This window comes from Sus scrofa, chromosome 1 (assembly GCF_000003025.6).
Source record: "Sus scrofa isolate TJ Tabasco breed Duroc chromosome 1, Sscrofa11.1, whole genome shotgun sequence".
Lineage (NCBI taxonomy): Eukaryota > Metazoa > Chordata > Mammalia > Artiodactyla > Suidae > Sus > Sus scrofa.
In genome coordinates, this window is record NC_010443.5 from 189,355,370 (window position 1) to 189,376,695 (window position 21,326).

General features: G+C 37.1%; 1 protein-coding gene across 4 annotated transcripts in view; it reads right to left on the reverse strand.

The window, feature by feature from the left end:
• C1H14orf39 (chromosome 1 C14orf39 homolog) overlaps positions 1-21,326 on the reverse strand; it is a 141,738-nt gene that overhangs the window by 25,233 nt on the left and 95,179 nt on the right. For all 4 annotated transcript variants that reach the window (XR_002335522.1, XM_021062402.1, XM_021062391.1 and 1 more), the window contains 2 exons: positions 2,529-2,689; positions 1,435-1,473 (listed from right to left, as the gene is read on the reverse strand). The gene's annotated coding sequence lies outside the window, so the exon portion shown is untranslated. The remainder of the gene's footprint in view (positions 1-1,434; positions 1,474-2,528; positions 2,690-21,326) is intronic.

The window sequence follows — 21,326 nt, forward strand, 5'->3', positions numbered from 1 at the left end:
GTTCTCTCAAGTGGTTATAACAATCTACACTCCCACTAGCAGTGTATATAAGTTTCCATTCCTCCACATTCTTGCAAACATTTGGTTTGCTCATACTTTGAAATTTTTGTCAACTTGGGTAGTGTGAAATGTTAGCTCAAATTTTCTCCTTATGGTATTTTTATGGAGTTCCTGTTGTGTCTCAGCAGGTTAAGAATCTGACTAGTATCCATGAGGATGTGGGTTTGATCCCTGGCTTTGCTCAGTAGGTTAAGGATCCGGCAGTGCTGTGAGCTGTGGTGTAGGTCGAATATACAGCTCAGATCTGGTGTTGCTGTGGCTGTGGTGTAGGCCGGCAGCTGCAACTCTGATTGGACCCCTAGCCTGGGAACTTTCATGTGCCGTGGGTGTGCCCTTAGAAAGAAAAAAGAATTTTTTTTTCTTCTTACGGTATTCTGACTTTTTTTTCTGCCTGTGTTTTCTTCCACAGTTTGTGAAACATCTTGTTTAAAACATAGTTCCTCATGCCATAAAGATGTTCATCTTCTAAAAGATTTATAGCTTTGCCTTTCACATTGAAGTCTCTAATCCACCTGGAATTTCCACTCAGATGTATATCTGGGAGTGTTCTCTCGCTCTCTTTCTCTTTTTTTTTTTTCCTATACTCCATCCATGTTTGGTAAACTGTTAAAAGTGAGGGAGTCTGGTTTAATGTCTGTGGAATTTTTTAACTACTATAGTTTGTTTCTTAAATGCTTTTAGAGCCATTCGGGTTTTCTATTTTTTTCTCGAGTCAGTTTTATGATTTATATACTTTTTAAAGAATTTGTCCATTTCCCCCAAGTTTTCAACTGTATTTGCAACAGTTCATAATATCCTCATAATTTAAAAAAATCTCTGCAGCATCTGTAGTTGTGCTGATTTTGCTTATATGTATCCTCTATCTTTTACTTGATCAATCTTTTTTAGAAATTTATAATGCACATCTTTTCAAATAGCCAGTTTGGGATTTTGTTTATACTCTTTTCTATTTCATCAATTTATGCTCTTATCTTAATTATTATTTTCTTCTTCTTTCTCAATTTATCCTGTTATTCTTTTTCTAACTTCTAATGTTAAGCCTTTCCTTTTTTCTAACGTAAGGATTTAAAAACTATTTTGTTGTAATTCCATTCCCAATATTTTTCCATTTTCATTATAATTTTTGTTTGATCTATGAATTATTTAGGAATGTTTCTTCCTTTATCTTAGTCTTTAATATTTAATTATCTTAAATTTAAAAGATCAAATTCCCCTAAAGTTCTATGCCATTTACATAGTTATTCAAATTTCCTTCCATGTTTCAAACTACAGTTATAAATTCAGCATATGTGATTCTCTTAAACACTTATAATATCTAAAATGCAGACTTACACATCAAAATAAAGAATTCCTAAGTATGAGAGTTAGACTTACCAATTTTGCAGTTCACATTCTTTCAACTAGTTCAAATATCTGAAAAATACAAGTCAAGCCACACAATGTAAGCAGAACTCACTGGTATAGAAAAGTGTAAATATTATTTTAAAAAATCCTTCCCTAAGACTATAAATTTATTCATTAAAAATGGAACAGATACACATATGACTGGATCACACTGCTGTACAGCAGAAATCGGCACATTATAAATCAACTATACTTTAATTAAAAAATGTAAAAAGGAACAGAATTGCCTTCTTAAACCAGCTGAATTTACTCTATTACTTTGCTACTCAAAGTAGGATCTACAGACCAACAACATCAAATCACCCAAGAACTGGTTAGAAATGCAGACTCTCGGGCCCACTTGAAACATTCTACATCAGAATCTTTAACAAGATCCCCAATAGCTTGTGTTTACATCTAAAGTTGGAGAAGCACTGCTATCTAGTACTCAGTACTATATAGAATATAAGTGGAAAAGGTAATTAGATGACAGCTCATATTGTGATAAGAGCTATTGATCTAAGGAACTCAAAACACCTAGATATACCTTCCAAGACTAATCCAGGAGCTCCTGGGATGAGCTCTTTCTATGCTCAAATTTTATGATGCACCAATCTTCTACGTACCTGACCCTCACCTGAGATACAACCAATCACATGTTTTGCTTTCTTTGCAACATAGGGCCTTCACTGAAATTTTCCATTTAATCTGTAATATAACCTCCTGTAATATAATCTTGGACACATTATTCATGCTGCAACTGTGCATCTCTCCCTCTTCATTATTCTACAATGGCTTATTGACCTCTATTCCAAGGTGACTTCATTGTCATAGAGGAGACTGGGAACAGGCTTTAAAGAGGGAAATGGTGGTAGAGCCAGGCATAATGGAAGGCTGTGGGGGATCCATCAGGAAGCAGAGGGAAGTTCCAAGAATTTCCAGTTTTCCTTTTCCTATTTCTACATCTCCACACCCTCAAAATACAGGTGAAAACAGGGAGGCGGAAGGGAAAGCAGAAGCAAGAACTAAGGTTCCCTTGTCTGAGGCCAGAGTGTTTACTTGCCAGAGTCAGCCAGGGTTAATACCTGATTTTGTGTGTCAAGTGAGCATGTGTCAGCTGCTGCCTGATAAGAACCATTAAGTCAGTAACAGATTGTATTTCCATTCCATTGCCCTTTTCACCAATGCACGACGAGAAGTCAGTTATATGGCAAGGTCATTAAACTGTTGGTCTAATTATCCTCACCTAAGGAAGAAAAACTGGTTACTGGGGGTAAAAAAGCACTGAGTGTGCAGCAGTATTTCTGGATTATAATCTTGATCCTGACTCTCACCCTACTGTGAAACTTTGACCAAATCTCCCTTAATTTCTCCGGACCACAGACTATTTATTCATTGAGCAGGGGCATTAGTTCCAAAATAATTGGTTGTCCAAGTCAGAACTGCAATCAATATTTCCTGCTTCAGAGTTCCCATCATGGCACAGTGGAAACGAATCTGACTAGGATCCATGAAGATGCAGGTTCAAGCCCTGATCTCACTCAGTGGGTTAAGGATCCAGTGTTGCCATGAGCTGTGGTGTAGGTCACAGACATGGCTCATATCCCACATTACTGTGACTGTGGTGTAAACCAGCAGCTGCAGCTCTGATTTGACCCCTGGCCTGGGAATATCCATATGCCATGGATGCAGCCCTAAAACAAGAGGAAAAAAAAAAATTTTCCTGGCTCCAAGCCTGGTATACCCTGGAGTCCTGTGCTTCTCATAGAATCTTCTCATACCACTTACTAAATAATATTGTGTGTGACCCAGGACTGTTCTCACAACTCAGGAATAGAAAACAGAACTCTTGGAGCTTTTTACTCAGCACAGAAGTTCCAATCCCTAAATTACTTTTCCTGTTGACCTCAGAAATCAACAGGTAGAGTTCCTGGAGAACCAACTGTTCAGTGTAGGAAGACTGACTTCTAGCGAATGAAATGAGATAAATGGAAATTACAAACTCTGGATCTTGCTGCCTGAGTAGGAATCCCTACTAACCACTGGCCTTGGGTAAGTTAATTAGTTTCCTTAGGTGCAGCTTCTGCACCTGTAAAATGAGGCTCACAATAGGAGGTATCTCACAGGGTTGGTGGGAGGATTAAAGACAATATATACAAGGCACAAGGTAATCACCCAATTATTACAAGCTATATTTATGAAAACATTTAAGCTGAAAATAAAACACTGTATTAAAGAGTCATTTTGGTACACAGGTTATCTCAGTATCTTTTAAAAGCATATTTTTTCATATGCTCTACTGAAAAAAAAAATCACTTTTTAGTATTCTGGTAGATATGTCACACAGTATGAAGAATTCCAGAATCACTGACATAGGCTTTCTTTACCTGAACTCTGGTGTGAGACGAAAACAACTAAACATGGCTGACTACTGACACTGCCTTTTTTTATTTTAAACAATGGTAGGACTTTTAATCCTGGCATTCAGAGTAATACCTGTCAATCACCTTGTTCCTAATTAAATTTACCTGGAGTTCATTTTAAAGAAAATAATTTGTTCAAAGTGATTGCATATTTATGCTACAGTTAAGAACTCCACAAGTGAACCCCTCCCCTGAGCCTCTGTAAAGAAAGCAGAATGCAGTTGAGAGCCTACAAGATTTCAGAGCAATTAGGCCTAGAAATGCAGGTGTTTGAAACACCTGCTTCCCCCTCCCACCCACGAGGACCGCCCTGGCCACCCCTCATCAGTAGGTTAAAATAATTAACTTACACTATTGGGAGAAAAGCCCAAGAACTGCTAAGGGCAACATGTCTCTTTTTCTCCTCTTTCTCAGATTAAAAGAGAAAAATAAAAAGGTTCATGGGTGGTCTACAAATAGGAGGGGAGGAAAAAAAAAACCTTCCTCTTCTAAAAAAAAAAAAAAAGCAAAAGCAAGTGACAAGAAAGACATTGTCTACCCCAAGCAGACTTAGTCGCTTGCTTAGGTTTAGAATTCTATGTTTGTTTTGTGAGAGTGATTGCAGGGCTGCTCAGAAGCATGAAAAAGCCTATTTTAAGGGATATTTATGTGAAGAAATAAAGCAATTGGGGAGGATGTGATTTTGCTTGACCTGCCTTTTGTGAATACCTGCAAATTTATATTAAATCTCAACAAGAGTACCTCACAAGGATAAATGGTGAAAATTTTATTGGGGGTTTTAAAAACAGAATAATAGTTCATAGTTAGGAGATCAAGAAATTGTTAGAAAAAAAAAAAAGAGTTCAACGTGGCAATTTTAATCAATTCAATTCTGGCCTTTATGCTTTTGTGTATTTCTGTTTTTTCCCCCGAGCTCCATTAAGGCTAACTTTGAATACTACTCAGCATAAGTAGAAAAGATCATGAAAGTAATTGTTTTTATGATCATTGGTACTTTCTCTGTTCAAAGCACAAATTTTGGAACCTTGCAGCATTTTAATTGGAACAGATATTTTGGGAAGATGGGGAGATAATACAGGTTTGGGATCTGCTGGAACTGGGAACTGTACACATGCAAAAGTTGGAACTGGGTCAGTACACATGCAAAAATGAATATGCATTTATATTTTTCCATTTTCTTTAATGACTTAAAGTGACCCCAGTTAGATTTTACACTTTAAAAGCTTTGTGTCAATGCCTACATGAAATACAGATTACATGTGCTATGATGTTAACTTAACCCCTAGTTCTGAACAATATATTTACTTGTATAATGCCTTACGGTTTTAAAAGCATTTTCTTAGTTGAGGTATGTAAGGTAGGTCTCATAACACCTATCCTAGGAAGAAGGAAATCAGGGGTTGGGTCCACAGAGAAGGAAGGAGAGCCTCTCTAGGTATGGAGGGTGCCTTAGGCAGCTGGCCATAGAACAAATGATAAACTGGGATTTTTGCCCCAGGTTTTCTGATGCCAGATTCAATGCTATTTCCACCACCACCCAGGCCAGGTGAATTCTCCCGTGGCATGGCGCTTTCACACACACCAGAGGCGAGGGGCACTGATCTTGCATCAAGTTCTTGAAAGCAGCAGTATTTAAAAATGACCAGCAGATGGCAGAGTAAACACTGTTCCCAAATTTATTTCAGTGATGTTTGTTATTTGAAAACTAATGGCTATTGGGAATTTAGGGTTAATAGATGTAGACTATTGCCTTTGGAATGGATAAGCAATAAGATCCTGCTGTGCAGCACTGGCAACTATATCTAGTCACTTATGATGGAGCATGATAATCTGAAAAAAAAGAATCTATACATGTATGTGTAACTGGGTCACCATGCTGTACAGTAGAAAATTGATAGAACACTGTAAACCAGCTATAATGAAAAAAAAATTATATAAAAGAAAAAATTAAATTTAAAAAACTAATGGCTGAAAAAAATCAGTATTAGCTCAAATAAATTTAGCATTCAAGATTTAATTAAAATATCGTCAACAATAATATTTAATGTAAATACTTGAGTCCACTGTCAAGCTGACTCTAATGCATGCTGGCTTGTTTGTTTTTCTTAACAGTCGAACACAATGGCAAAGCCGTTTTTTAAAAACTCCAATTCTCTATTTTCCTCTCACTGTGCTACTAAGTCAGAAACAAATGCAGACTTAATACCCTTTTGAGTTTGCTTTCTCTGCAAGGAAATCTTTGTAAGACAAGTACAGTTCTGTTTAGGTCCAGGAATGTCTTCATTAAGCGTTCACTGCTGAGATCTGGTTTCCCAGCTCCTCCCAGCTTAGCGCTCTGGGAGGCTACCCTATGGGAACTGCTGGAATTACATGACACTTCTGACTGCATCCTGAGCTATTCCACAGTGAGGTGAACAGAAGAAGCCCTTCTCCTCACTGGAGCCATCTTCTTCACCTCATCTTGCTTTATAGTGCTATCTATGACTTAATGGATTTGTGAACCTCGAGGTCCCCAAACTTCTTTGTTAAATACTTTCTTCATAAGTTTTCACACATTCTTGGCAAGCACCAATAATGATTCAGAGGGATTTCCATCTAAAAGTTTCCAGCAATTTTTACTTAAAATGATCATATGTAAGTATTGTATCCATATGCATTCTCATTTCCACACATAATGTATTTGTCTTCACCTACATGTGTAGGTTTTTGCATGCCTTTGTATAAGTATCAATCTCATTACAGTGAGAATTTCTCTGGATTAACCAACTCCTCATATTGTCTTGGAATTTTGAGACCTCAAATATGTTTTAACTAAATGAAAGCAACTAGGTTATAAATGATAGGAACTAAGTCACACCACCTACTTCTTATCACTTGTAACGTAGAAACTTCAAGATACTTTATCTGCTGTTTAATTTTTTGATATAAGATTTGCCATATGTACATAGGTATCCATAAGTGAATTGATGAAAGAAAATGCACCTTGAAAATATACATGTTAAAATCTATTTAAAAGTGCTTTATCTTTTTTTCAAAAACATTTCAAAAAGACAATTACAAGAGACTTCATAGAGAATCACTAAGGACTTTAAATACTTTAAGGATGAAAGAAAAAAAGAAAACTGAGGCCAAGAATGGTTAAGGGCTTTGTTCAAAGGCATCAAGCTAACTAGAAGTTGAAGAGGGACTGGAGAAGGAGGTGTTCAAATATTTGCAAGTTAAATAAGATGGAGAATAATTCAGTGAAACTTCTGTGTTAAATAGGTGAGCAACTGTTAGGGGGATCAAGAAAGTAGAGTGGCTATGGGAAAAGGTGGAAATGTATGTTTATGGGGAGTGGCATTCTAGAGCTGGCCTGCATAGTTATTGAGGGTGGTGGTTGTTTCTGGATATTTTAAACAAAGCATTCTCTTTGGAAACTTGAGAGCAATGCCTTCCTCCCAATTCCAGGGCACTTTGGAGAGTGGAGAGAGTTCAGTGAGAGCTGGGAAAAGAACTCTGGAATCCCTGAATTTCATCTCCTTTGTGTACAAGAAGGACATACTAGCTAAGGACTAAAATCCAGTAACACTTTTATTTATATTACATATATTTTAATGCATTTAATTGCTAAGACTTAATGAAATGCATTAATAACTGATCCTTCTAGAATTACATGATAACTTTTATAAGTTGGTATGTATTTCAGCTGACCAAAAAAAAGGTAAAAGTTAATGGCTTTAGCTGTTTACTTGCTCTCTCCCTCTAAGTCACCCCAGTCACCAAGCAAAGAATGGGGCTAATTTAGCGTATCTCAAATCCTGTCATAACACTGTTCCTTTTTAAATGAATTCAAGGGAATCAAGCAGTACAAAAGAATCCACCAGGAATGGAACAAGTGTGTTGATGGTGATTTCAGAAGTCATTTTGGCTTTCTGTGAAACTGAAAATTTCATTTCATAGCTAAACTTCTGTGCCTAGGTCCCCTACTGACATACATAAACATGCATACATGCACACACACACACACACACACACACACACGTGCACATACGCACATTTTACAAGGAACCTGAACTGTCCTATCCAGGATTATTTTTTTATTTTGGAGCAATGTTAAGCCTACATAAATCTGGCCTTAAAAATGTGCACTTTCGGAGTTCCCATCATGGCTCAGTGGTTAACGAATTCGACTAGGAACCATGAGGTTGTGGGTTGGATCCCTGGCCTTGCTCAGTGGGTTAAAGATCCGGTGTTGCCATGAGCTATGGTGTATGTTGCAGACGTGGCTCGGATCCCGCGTTGCTGTGGCTCTGGTGTAGAATAGTGACTACAGCTCCAATTAGACCCCTAGCCTGGGAACCTCCATATGCCGTGGGAGCGGCCCAAGAAATGGCAAAAAGACAAAAAAAAAAAAATAGGCACTTTCCATTTCTTTTCCAACATTATGTGTTTCTTTTATAGACTGTGTTAAGAAAGCTGAAAGACTTTTTTCCCCCACTACATCCTGAAAGCCTAAGGATCAATGCCAATTGCATACTTATATATCAGGTCAACTTTTCAAGCTGTGCTCCAACTGTTTTCTATTGTGCTCACTACTATGTCCTTGGTGTCATTTTTCTGATTGGAGTGAAACCTATGCAAGACATTAATTGTGTCTCATTAGTGGTCCTTGCTCTTCCTTTCAATCCTGCTATGTATGAATGCTCCAAGAAAAATACAGCTGATAAACAAAACAGCAGTGTATTCCTCTGTACATTGTTCACAAGGCAAAGAGTATATGAAAAATTCATATTTGCCAGTATATTTCAGGGCATTTTTCAGGCTCTTTTAAACAGCTCTATTTCTTCCATGATACACTTTGGACCCGAATATTGGGGTGTTTTACTCAGAAGGGTAAATAATTATGAATTCTTTCCATTAAAATACTTCAGGATTTTGTGCAGCATTGCCCAATACTAACAGAATATAAAGTGCTGCTATTGTGGGAGTTCCCTGGTGGTTTAGTGGGTTAAGGATCTGATATTGTCACTGTTGTGACTTGGGCTGCTACTGTGGTACCGGTTTGATCCTTGGCCCAGGAACTTACACATGCCTTGGACAGAGCCTAGAAAAAAAAAAGTGTTGCTATTGCAAAACTAGGGAACATGTAAAACAGAAAAATGCAGATGTTGCTAGGATAGGTTCTGAATAATTGATTAATGAAACAACATTTTGGGCTATATTATCTAAAATTTGGATTCAAAGCAGTCAAAGGAATGAGTAGTAGAACCTACATTGGCGTCGCATTTAAAGTATTTTCTAAATCTATGGCATAAAAATGCTAATTCTGATCTTAAGTTTGATAAATGTCTATTTAATACGGAGGTCAGAAGGGAGTAATTACTAAACAATGTAAAAATCCTTTATTCAGAGAATCCTTATAATCTCCATGCAAACCATGAATATTGAGACCAAAACTTTCAACCATTATATACAGTAAATACTACTTTAAAAGTTGTTTTCTCTTTTGTTCAGATAGAGGATATCAGAGATGATAAGAAATGTAAAGTCCATCAGCCATTCATTTCAGGTCAGACTAAATAAGAGCTAATGTAATTAGAACACTTTTATCAGAGAGCAATTTCTGAAATAAAATACACATTACATAGCAGAACAAAGTTTTAGAATTACAGAGAGCATTAATTCAAAGTGATGAAATTTTTGGCTTCCAACATAATGTTTTAAAATTTACATATATTTCAGTGTGTCCACATGATTAATAATCTCACATTGTTGGTTATTCAGTGGCAAAGTATAATACCTACTTGACATTTCTGTACACCAATATGAACTTATTTTAACTCTACATTTCTTAGATATTTAAGTATGTTTCTCTGCAGTCTTGTCCACTGAGAAAAAATATTTTGAGTGGAAATAAAAATTCATCCTCAAAGATAACCTCATTAAGGGAAAAAAAATCTTTTGACAATTGCTAATTAATTTTGGTAACACACTTATAGTACAAGGAAAAGTGAATATTTTGGGAAGCCAATGGTTTGAAATCATACTCTCCTGTATTGAAAAAGGTTAATTAGGAATTGAGCTCAAATTTAATTTTTTGAAGGTCAGCTGCTATGCTATTGGGTCCTGTGACCCTGTCTCAAGTAATCACAGCATTAACATACAAGTTATAGCTTTCCTTTCACTTGATGACATAATCTCTTTAATTGGTGTCGGGGAGCCTACATGTGAAAGAACCGTGGAAAACACCTAGAGACTATAATTTTACTCTCTCCATTCACAGGGCAAAAGAAACAAGCCTTCAGAATGTACTAGAGACTCATTACCACCCCTAGGCTGTCAACACAAAGCCCTCACATCTCAACCAAGAGTTTTAGGAATGATCAATTCTATTTGGTTCTAACTTTGGCTGGTGAACTATTAACCTTTTCAGAAAAACTGGTGAATGCTAAATGTCAGATAATCTTCTATGAGAAAGCTAAGAGGGTGGATAATGTGGTTTAACTGATTAGACATAAATGTGAGAAGGCAGTATGTGCAAAGTTATTAAGCATACTCTCTGGAAAAAAAATTATTGGAGTAAGACTTCCTAACTCTTTTATTTCCACAGATCCTGATATAATTCTATTTCATAAATTTTCTGTGACTCATCATGTGGACTTGATAGGGCCCATTTTCATCTACGAGTTTAAATTCACCTTTTGTGGGGAACTGATAGACAATAGTGACCCTGTTTTCCCAATAGATTCTGCCTAGTAAAGAAGAAAGCTACTATGAGATATACCCATTATAAAACTTTTGAAAGGATATGCTTTGGGTAAAAGAAGGCAGGAATGCTGAAGTTTGTTAAACCCATAAGCATTAGTTTAGTCACTGCTCATGGCAACGAACCATTAAAAAAAAAAAAAAAAAAAAGACAACCCACAGACTGGAAGAAAATCTTTGCATACAATGCAACAAAGGCTAATCTCCAAAATATATATAAACAACTCATACAACTCAGCAACAACAAAAAAACCCAGTTAAAAAATGGGCAGAAGACCTAAATAGACATTTCTCCAAAGAAGACATATGCATGGCCAACAGGCACATGAAAAAAATGCACATGACTAATAATTAGAGAAATGCAAATCAAAACTACAATGAGATACCACCTCACACTGGTCAAAAGTGCTATCTTAACAAGTTTAAAAACAACAATTCCTAGACAAGATGTGGAGAAAAGAGAACCCTCCTACACTGTTGGTGGAAATCTAAGTTGGTACAACCACTATGGAAAACAGTATGGAGATAACCTCAGAAAACTCAATGTTGAACTACCATATGATCCAGCAGTCCCACTCCTGGACATATATCTGGACAAAACATTCATTCAAAAAGATACAATCACCCCTATGTTCACTGCAGCACTATTCACAATAGCTAAGATATGGAAACAACCTAAATATCCATCGACAGATGAATGGCTTAAGGAGATGTAGTACATATACACAATGGAATATGACTCAGCCACAAAAAAGAACACAATAATGCCATTTGCAGCAACATGGATAGAACTAGAGGCTCTCATACTAGGTGAAGTAAGTTAGAAAGACAAATAACATATGATATCACTTGTATGTGGAATCTAAAATATGGCTCAAGTGATCCTATCTACAAAACAGAAACAGATCATGGACACTGAGAGCAGACTTATGGTTCCCAGGGAGAGGGGAGAGAGAGTGGGATGGATGGTGAGTCTGGCGTTGGTAGATACAAACTGTTAACATTTGGAATGGGGTCCTACTGTATAGCACAGGCAACTGTGTGTGATTGGGTCACTTTGCTGTACAACACAAACTGGAGAAACTCTGTAAATCAATTATACTTTAATTTTTTTTTTAAGGGTAAAAATGAACTCTCTCTGTTCAAGAAACTAGTCCTGGTTTCAGTGAGTGAGTAGATATTCAAAACCACTTATTTCTACTGAAACAAATGCCAATGGAATATGGTACCAATGGGAAAGTGTCTAATTTCGTAAGCCTCTCAGCTGAGATATAATGGTGAAAGGGCTATTAAAAAGTCTGGGCCAATTATACCACAGAATATACCAAAAACTCTCTCAGGGAAAGGTTACAACTTTGCTTATGGAAGGGACTACTATTAATGTAGCTCCTGTCCTTATATCACTGAGTATTTCAATTTTGTCACCTTTCATGACCTTTTCACCTCCTGAGTTCTGATACACCTTTTAAAAAATTAGGTAAGGTCCAAGCAGGAAATGCCGTGCCTGGACTGCCAAGTGCTGGACCTTGTACTGGGTGCCATCAGCAATGTGGCAAACATGGAGATGTGCCACCTAGCAGAGATATAAAATTATTATTTAGAACTAGTTCATCTTTCATTCTGTTAGGGATACTAGATTCTCCCTCTTGTGCCTTGTCTAGACAAAACTGTATGCTGACTGGAAAGAGAGAATGGGGGTGGGGGTAGAAAGGGCAGGCAGAAGCTCATGGTTATAGATAGTATAGTACTGCTTTCCTATGACAACCAGCTACTAGACAATTGCTACACTGTACGCTGACTTGACTTTAATCATGCCTGATAATAATAAACACGTTTTGGGGGATCTGTTCTGTGTTTTATATAATCTTCCATTTTTCAGCCCAGATGTATAGCACACACAACCCACCCATTCATTCCGTTTACTAAGATTTTAATGAGTGTTTCGACCTACATGTTTGAAATGGTAACTGAGTTTGGACCAACAATTTTTAGTCTCTTCACAGAGGGCACAATCAAGAAATCAAAATTCTACCACTTTTGTATAGTTGTGCAAATGAATAAGTATGCATAGCCTCTGTGTCTTGCAAAGCAAGCATTTGTGACAAAAACTCTGAATAGAAGTTTTCCTGTTTACCTTCTTATCACTTGTTTAAGTTCCAAGGAGAGCGACCTGGCCATTTTGTTATAGAAAGGGTGATTTCAATGCAAAGAAAAAAATCACAGTTTTGAGTTTTTACAATGTTTGCCCCTTTTCCCAGCAGGGATGTTTTGAGTGCCAGGAGACAAAAAGTGTGGCCTCAACAAGCAGAATTTTAAAAAGAACATCATTTTCATTATGTAGTCAATCTCAATTACAAGCAAATGTTTTCTCTGTGGAGACTCTTCTCCTTTCAGGGCATTATGTGAGCCTCTTTTGTGGATTGAGAGAAAGGATCAGTGGTCAATAGGGAGCAGAGTGCTGTGTACAGTGGATTTTTGTATCCCTCCGTCTCCTACATAATGCGTTTTGTCAGGAGAACAGCCTGCCATCCTGAGCAGATTTGCTGAATTAAAGAGCACAGCAGGGATAGGAAACTTGTTGCTAGGTGACTGACCGTAGCTGCTTGGCGGGTCTGGGCCGAAGGTGACTCTCTGCTTTTCTTCCACTACTTAATCTTGCCTTTTAATCTGCATCTATAATTAACTTTGTTAATGCCACACATCCATTTGTTTCTTTTTTACTCCACTTTGGGCAACCAATTTATCATTACGTAGTCTTTACACTCAAACAACCAAGTATTTTTTCTCTATTAGCGTCATATGAGGGGAAACATAGTGCAAGGAAGATAAGACTCAGGAGATATTGACTGTGATTACTCACTTCCTCTGAGGATTTTCAGAGATATTTTTTGCTAACCTGAATGGAAAATACATCCTTGAAAAAACAGTTTTCCATTATCTCTACAGCTTGATTGTGCCTAATTAATAGAGGTGTTCTTGATGACTCTAAATTCCTCTCAGTGGTGATACATAATCAACCATCAAAAATTGCTTTCTTTCTCAAAGGTTTACATGATTGTTTCACCTGAAACAAACGTGTCGCCTCTAATGTCTTTTCAGGATGTATTCTGCGTGTGTGTAGGCTAGGGATGCAAAGAAGTAGAGACTTGGCATAAATCAGTTCTAGTGTGGTGGTTGCTACATCCAGTGTCTGCAGGGTGCCATGGTAGATTCTAGCAGCAGCATCCAGAATTCAGCTTGGCTGATGTTTGGCCCAGAAAGAGAACAAGGTGGCTTTAAGGAACCAAGTCTGTGGCATGATATTCAATGACATTCCTGACTGGATGGCCCACCCCTGATTCTCTGACCCTCATGAACATTTTGCAAACTAAAATACAGTCTAAGGACCTTACTGATACAATAGGCTGTGGTTTGTATTTCTACACCCATATAGTTAGTCTGGTATAGTAGTTAAAAAAATCTGACCTGGAGACAGACTGCCTGAGTTCAAAACCCAGGTCTACCATTCACATGTTCTGTTGCCTGAGATAACTTACTCAATCTCTTACGCTTTGGTTCCCTCATCTCTAAAATACTGATAATAATAGTATCTTCTGATTAGAGTTGTTATAAGATTAAATGAATTAACCCATGTAAAGCAATTAGTGCTTATTAGCTACTGTTATTACAATACTGATAATATAATGAAACGACTCTCTAATTTTTTCCACATCTTAATAAGACAAAACTGCATGTCCATGGTGAATAAAAATGTTAAGACATGGAAATTAATAACACCTTTTACTTTTAATCACATTTTCTCATTAATCTTCAAACTCCTCTAGTTTCACAAACTCTCCATGTACAGAGATAGGTTACTATACCAAACACAGTTTAAATGCACATTTTCCTTAAGAATGTATACTTTGTGTGCACTATAAGGTTACTCTATAGTTCATATTTTTAAAAGTGTTCAATCTGACCTATGAAAATTAAGGAAAGGCAGGTTATGCAGGCTTTTATGCCACACATATTTGGAGAGCATTAGGCTGTAATTAGACTAACTGGGGCTAGTTGAAGGTGGTGATGGCTCTACTTCAGTGATGCCTAAAAGCATCTTGTGCACAGAGAATTAGGAAGCCAGAATGAGGACCATTAGGATGTCATTTACTACATTTTCATTTGATTAATTTATATGCTTTAATGTGATGGCCTGGTTTGCATCCTTTATGCAGGTGTTAATTCTTTGCTTTGGACTCATTTTAATACATATCTATGAAATACGGCTGTCTGCAAATCTGTGCATGTGTGATAATAAAGATGTGATTCCATTGTTGGGGCAAGTGGGCCCAGACCAGCACTCCCATCACCGCCAAACACAATGGGGCAGCTAGAAAACTTTTATTCCTGATATTCTGAGAGCAACCTAAAAGTCCCAGTCTCTTACAAAGAGGTCCTGAACCTACATGACACATTGAGCTTGACTTTATTTCATTGTTTCCTTATCTTTCTTGTCAACTATCAATGACAAACTAATATACAATAATAATGCGAAGTAGGTGGCCTCCCACTCCTATATGATCTCACATATCTTAAAGTCTTCACAGACAAACCCATTTTAAAGGTGAGAAAACCTAAGCCCGATTGTTAATTTAGCTGCCCAAGATGTTTCAGTGAGTCTAAAGCAAGAATACAATGGAGCACAGATACATTTTCCTGTGGACCACCCTCCATGCTTCCTCTGTTAGTACTTGTTGATTCAAGTATGGTTTAGACAGATCAAGTTATTTCTCTTTTTGTTTTTCAGCAAGGCTAAGCAACGATTTTAATTGACTTCTTTCACATTTGACACTGTTTTAAGATTTTTTTTCTCCAAAAACAAATGATAAAATGCTCTTTAAAATTATAGTATATTGTGATTATAGGGATCAGATCTTCTAGGTTCACCATTATATTTTAAGCATTTAGTACAATGCTCAATACATAGTAGGTCTTCATATTGTATCTTATTGAACAATAAGTTGGTGAGCAAATGAATTAAGAAATTAATATACTTAAAAGAAGCTGGTGTCTACCATTAGCTTCCTAGAATTCATTCAAGTATTTTTCTTAAAGTTATTAAAATCTAACTCTTTAAAATGAATTTGAAGGATTACTTCAAACTTGACTTAGTTTTCTCATTTTCATTCCTGTTCTTTTTAATAACTTTTTTGCTTCGCAGTGGACTGTGTAAAGATTTCATTGACCACTGGTTTATAATCCTTGAAAGTATGGACATTATATACTTTTTCCTTTTCAGTCTGATGACTTTTTAAAGTGTAACAAGTAATTATATTTATGAATGGGTAAAAAAAATAGTTTGTCATGCTTATATAATTAGGGAAGGTTGTCATCAAATAAAGTTGATTAATAAACTGATATTTGGTGACTGATCATCTTTGATTTTTGCAGCATGGAGAGTCTGTTTTTAGTGCTAAAATTTACCTTTCAGTTAGTAAGTTCTTCTAATTTACATAAATATGCATAATTAAAGCTATGCACTAATAAATTACATTAATACACCTTTTATATCTGTTAAAAACCTAACCATGCTAAATTATAATCATTTTCCTACAATAATCCTCTGCAGTTTTTTTCAGAAATTCGTAGATGTTTGGATAAAGGTTTCTATTTTGCTATTTTTCCCATATTTTGTGTCTGTTTTGTGTTAAATTTATTATTCAATATGAGTCCATGTCTAATAGGTAAAGATTTAGATACAAAAACTGAAATCAACAGGGACAATATTTACAATGGTTTTTATTTTAGAAAGGAATATATCTTATAATTTGATTCATCTCATAGAATGAACTTTAGTCACTAGGATCTTGGTAAAAATCAATCTAATTCTAAAATTACTTGGAAATTATGATTATCACTGAACAAATTGGATTAGGTAAGTGGTATACCAACTCAAAAGAATATCTGCAGCATTAAGGGGCCTCATGCAGCTTTATTACCAACAGAATGATATGCCTACTTGTTCTATAGCCTTTAGTACAAAATGCTGGCATCTAATCAAATCAAAAGTTCAACTGCCCTTGGTAAATATGTCTCTTTGGGAAAGTTATTTTTATTTTTTTAGTGTTTTAAACTTTTCTAAGCATTTATTTTATTTTGTTTTTATTAAAGTATACTTGATTTACAGTGTTGTGTCAATTTCTGCTAAACAGCAACAGTGACCCAGTCGTACATACATATACATTCTTTTTCTCATACTATGTTCCATCATGTTCTATCCTGGGAAAGTTATTTTTAAAAGATATAATTCTAGGGAGTTCCTGTTGTGATGCAGAGGAAACAAATCTGATTAATACGCATGAGGATGTGGGTTTGATCCCTGGCAGCAGTGGGTCAGGGATCTGGCGTTGCCATGAGCTGCAGCGTAGGTCCCAGACGTGGCCTGGATCCCGCGTTGCTGTGCCTGTGGCGTAGGCTGGTGGCTGCAGTGTAGGCTGGCGGCTGTAGCTCCCCAGCCTGGGAACTTCCACATGCCATGGGTACAGCCCTAAAAAGCAAAAAAAAAAAAAAAAAAAATTCTACTTGCTTTTCTTGTGTTTGTGTGATGCTATTTTACAGCTAAAAGACAATACTAACTTTTCAAAAATTACTTTTAAGTCATAGAAAACCCTGCATGTTGATCATTAGATTCAAACGAATAAAATCATACCTTTTAAATTTAATGTTCTTTTTTTTTTTTTTTTTTTTTTTTTTTGTCTTTTCTAGGGCCACTCCCACTGCATATGGAGGTTCCCAGGCTAGGGGTCTAATTGGAGCTGTAGCCGTGGACCTACACCACAGCCACAGCAACGCGGGATCCAAGCCACGTCTGCGACCTACATCACAGCTCACAGCAACGCCGGATAGTCGGCCCACTGAGCAAGGCCAGGGATCGAACCCACAACCTCATGGTTCCTAGTCGGATTCGTTAACCACTGCGCCACGAGGGGAACTCCTAACATTATTTTTTTAATTTACTTCTCAGAGTGCTGTGTTGTCTTAGATGAAGTATAATTATAATGAGGAATCTACTGTAATGTAAAACAGATTTTAGTTCTGTATAGACTCTTTAAAATTCACTCATTCCTTCCCTCTCTCTTTCACAAATATTATTTGAGAAACTTCTATGTGCCAGGCATATTAAATGCTGAGATCTCAGGTCTCTCTGTATATAGAAAAGGAGCCTCTTCAGTCATATTTTTCTCCTGAGCATCTTAGTTACCATTTTTATAATATATCTTCTAAAACATTTAAAACACTTTAAAAAGTGATAATTCCATGTTTGAACATAATACATTGAGTAATAAAATTTCTTGGCAGACTGTCAAGTTTTTTAACTTTTTTCAAGTGAGAAAATGGATTTTTTTAAAATGAGAAAATAAGTAAAAAAGAAATTATAGGCATGTACTTACAAACATCACAAAACCTAGAAACCATAATTTTTAATTAACTGCCTAAAATGCTGCTAGAATACATTTCTCTTGTACCTTTGTAGGAAAATATTAGAAAACTCCTATCAAAGTCATCCAAGATCAGCTTTAAAAAATGCCTTTGTTGTTTGGAGGTTTCATATGTGGTTACAAACATAAGAATCTGATAAATTCTATTTTACAAGATTACTATTTAAAAATGTTCCTTTCCATACGTGCTTCTACTCTGAGCATCTCATGACACCGCAGCTGACTTTATGCAAGAAGAAGCATGCGCAAGCAAGAGGACAAAAGAGTGCAGCAGCAAGAGAGAACCAGCTCACAAGAGAAGCCACAGTCTCTTTTGCAATCTAATCACAGAAGTGACATCGCATCACTACTCAGCGGAAGGTGTCCTTAGGCCCTACCTACACTCAAGTGAAAGCAATTACATAGGGTATGAATACCAGGAGGCAGCATCCTTGTCAGCTGCCTGTCACGTGCCATAGAACATCTTCATTTGGTGCTATGGACTCTAGACTTCAACTTTTCTGTCACTCTCCTGGCTGATCAGGCACAAGTGGGTCATGGGAGCATAGGCAAAGCTATTCCAATACCATTCTGACAGCTAACAATGCCATACACAGAAAAACATGCAAGCTACCTAAATGTATTCCATTAAACTCAAAGAAAATGTGCCCCCAACTCACTTGTTGCTCATCTGGATCCTAAAAGTGCCACTAGCTACTCCAAACCACCTCACAAAAGTGGCCTTAACTGATCACAATGAAAATGCCTCAATCTTAAAATTTCACAAAAGCATAAGTATGTGAATACATCAGAAAAGGTCAAAGAATGCTTCAGTTTCAGTAGTTTCTCTATAAACCTGTCTCTGAACTGAAGCCACCATTACTGGTACAGGTTGATCCAGACAAAATGACATAAAGAAGGTAAAATTCAGAAATTATCTTTTTTTTTTTTTTTTTAAGGGCCGCACCCATGGCATATGGAGGTTCCCAGGCTAGAGGTCGAATCAGAGCTATTGCTTCTGGCCTACACCACAGCCACAGCAATGCCAAATCTGAGGCACACCTGTGACCTACACCACAGCTCACAGCAACACCGGATCCTTGACCCACTGAGCAAGGCCAGGGATCAAACCCGCAAGCCTCATGGTTCCATCAGATTCGTTAACCACTGAGCCACGACGGGAACTCCTCAATCAACCACACTTTAACAGAAAGAAAGAAACAAAGAAAGAATGAAAGAGGGAGGGGAGGGAAGGGAGGGAGGGAGGAGGGAAGGAAGGAATTGTACAGACAATTCTCTAAAAATGCTATACAAATGGCCACCAAGTTTATGAAAAGATGCTCAACATCACAGATCATCAGAGAAATGCAAACCAAAACCACAATGAGATACTGCCTCACGTCCATCAGGATGGCCACCATTCCAAAACAGTCCTGTGCATGAAGCCTTTTGACTCTCACTTAGCTACATAAAAGTGGGCCTTGAGCCCAGAACATTTTTTTAACCAGAAGATAAAGAGCCCACACAGCCTGTGCTGGGCTTAACACCCTGTGTGGGCATATTTTTCCCTGTTTCATACTCAACGCGTGTACTTTTGTTTCACTTAACTGCATATGTCAAAGGAGACCCTCAGGCTTGCTCCTAGCTCTAAGTATTTCAGACTCCGTATGGGAGGGGTCAGAGTCCTTTCTGCTGCATGAGAGGGGTCCATATAGCAAACTGCCCTATGTGGGCTGCCAGGAAAGACCCAGTGGGCCATGGGGGGAGAAAGCCCACTATTGAAACTGGTCTTACTCCATCTCTCCTCTATGTAAGTAAAGTGTTGTTCCATTCATTACTTTACCGTGTTGTTTTCTTTTGTGCCTCTGATACCAAGACGCAATAGGTGTTTAGAGTCCTCCCCTGAGATTGGTAACCAGTACATGGAACTCTGCTGGACAGCTACAATTAAAAACAACTCAGAAAATTAATGTGTGGGTAAGAATGTGAAGAAATTGGAACACTTGTACAATGTTGGTGGAAATATAAAATAGTGCAACCACTATAGTACTTAAAAAAATTAATAGAATTACCCTATGATCAAAAAATCACACTTCTGGGTATATATCTAAAAGAAATGAAAGTAGGGCTTTGAAGAAATATTTACTCAGCCATGTTCACAGCAGCATCATTCACAATAGTCAACAGGTGGAATCAACCTAAATGTTCAATGGATAAACAGATACACAAAATTGATATATACACACAATGGAATATTATTCAGCTTGAAAAAGGAAGGAATTTCTGTCATATGCTACAATACAGATGTAGCTTGAAGACATTATGCTAAGTGAAATAAGCCAGTCACAGAAAGAAATACTGTATGATTCCACTTCTATATGATATCTGAATAACTCAAAATCATTGACCATAAAAAAAAAAAAAAAAAAAAAAAAGGCTGAATGGTGGTTACTAGGGGTTAGGGGAGAGGGGAAAAAAGGGAGCTGTTTAATGGGTACAAAGTTTTAGATTTGCAAGGTGAAAAAGTTCTTGAGACCTGTTTCACAGGAATATGAATATTCTTAACACTACTGAACTGTATAAAAATAGTTAAGGTGGTAAATTTTAAAAATTAATTAATTAATTATTTTGGCCACATCTATGGCATATAAGAAGTTCCCAGCCAGGGATCAAACCTGTGCCACAGCAGTGACTCAAGCTGCTGCAGTGATAATTGTCAGATCCCTAAACCTTCTACCCCATCAGGGAACTCCAAGACAGTAAAATTTATATTTGATATTGCAATAAAAAAAGAAATATGAAGCTAAAGAATTATTTCACAATTCTCCACTGTAGAATTAGATTATTCAGAAATCTAAGAAACTCTTATGGATTTTAAAACAATACTTTCAGGACACGAGGAATGTAAATTGAGAGACATTGTCTGGAAACATTTTCCAGAATGCATTTTGTAGAATACTAGTTTCTTGGAATGTTCATAGCAATTAAATCATGTAGTCTAAGTTGTTTGAAAAATGCTAGAATAAACTATTTTAAAAATAGAAGTGGGTTCGGTCCCTGCCCTTGCTCAGTGGGTTAACGATCCAACGTTGCCATGAGCTGTGGTGTAGGTTGCAGACACGGCTCGGATCCCGCATTGCTGTGGCTCTGGCGTAGGCCAGTGGCTACAGCTCCGATTAGACCCCTAGCCTGGGAAACTCCATATGCCGTGGGAGCATATGGAGCAAGAAATAGCAAAAAGACATAAAAAAAAAAA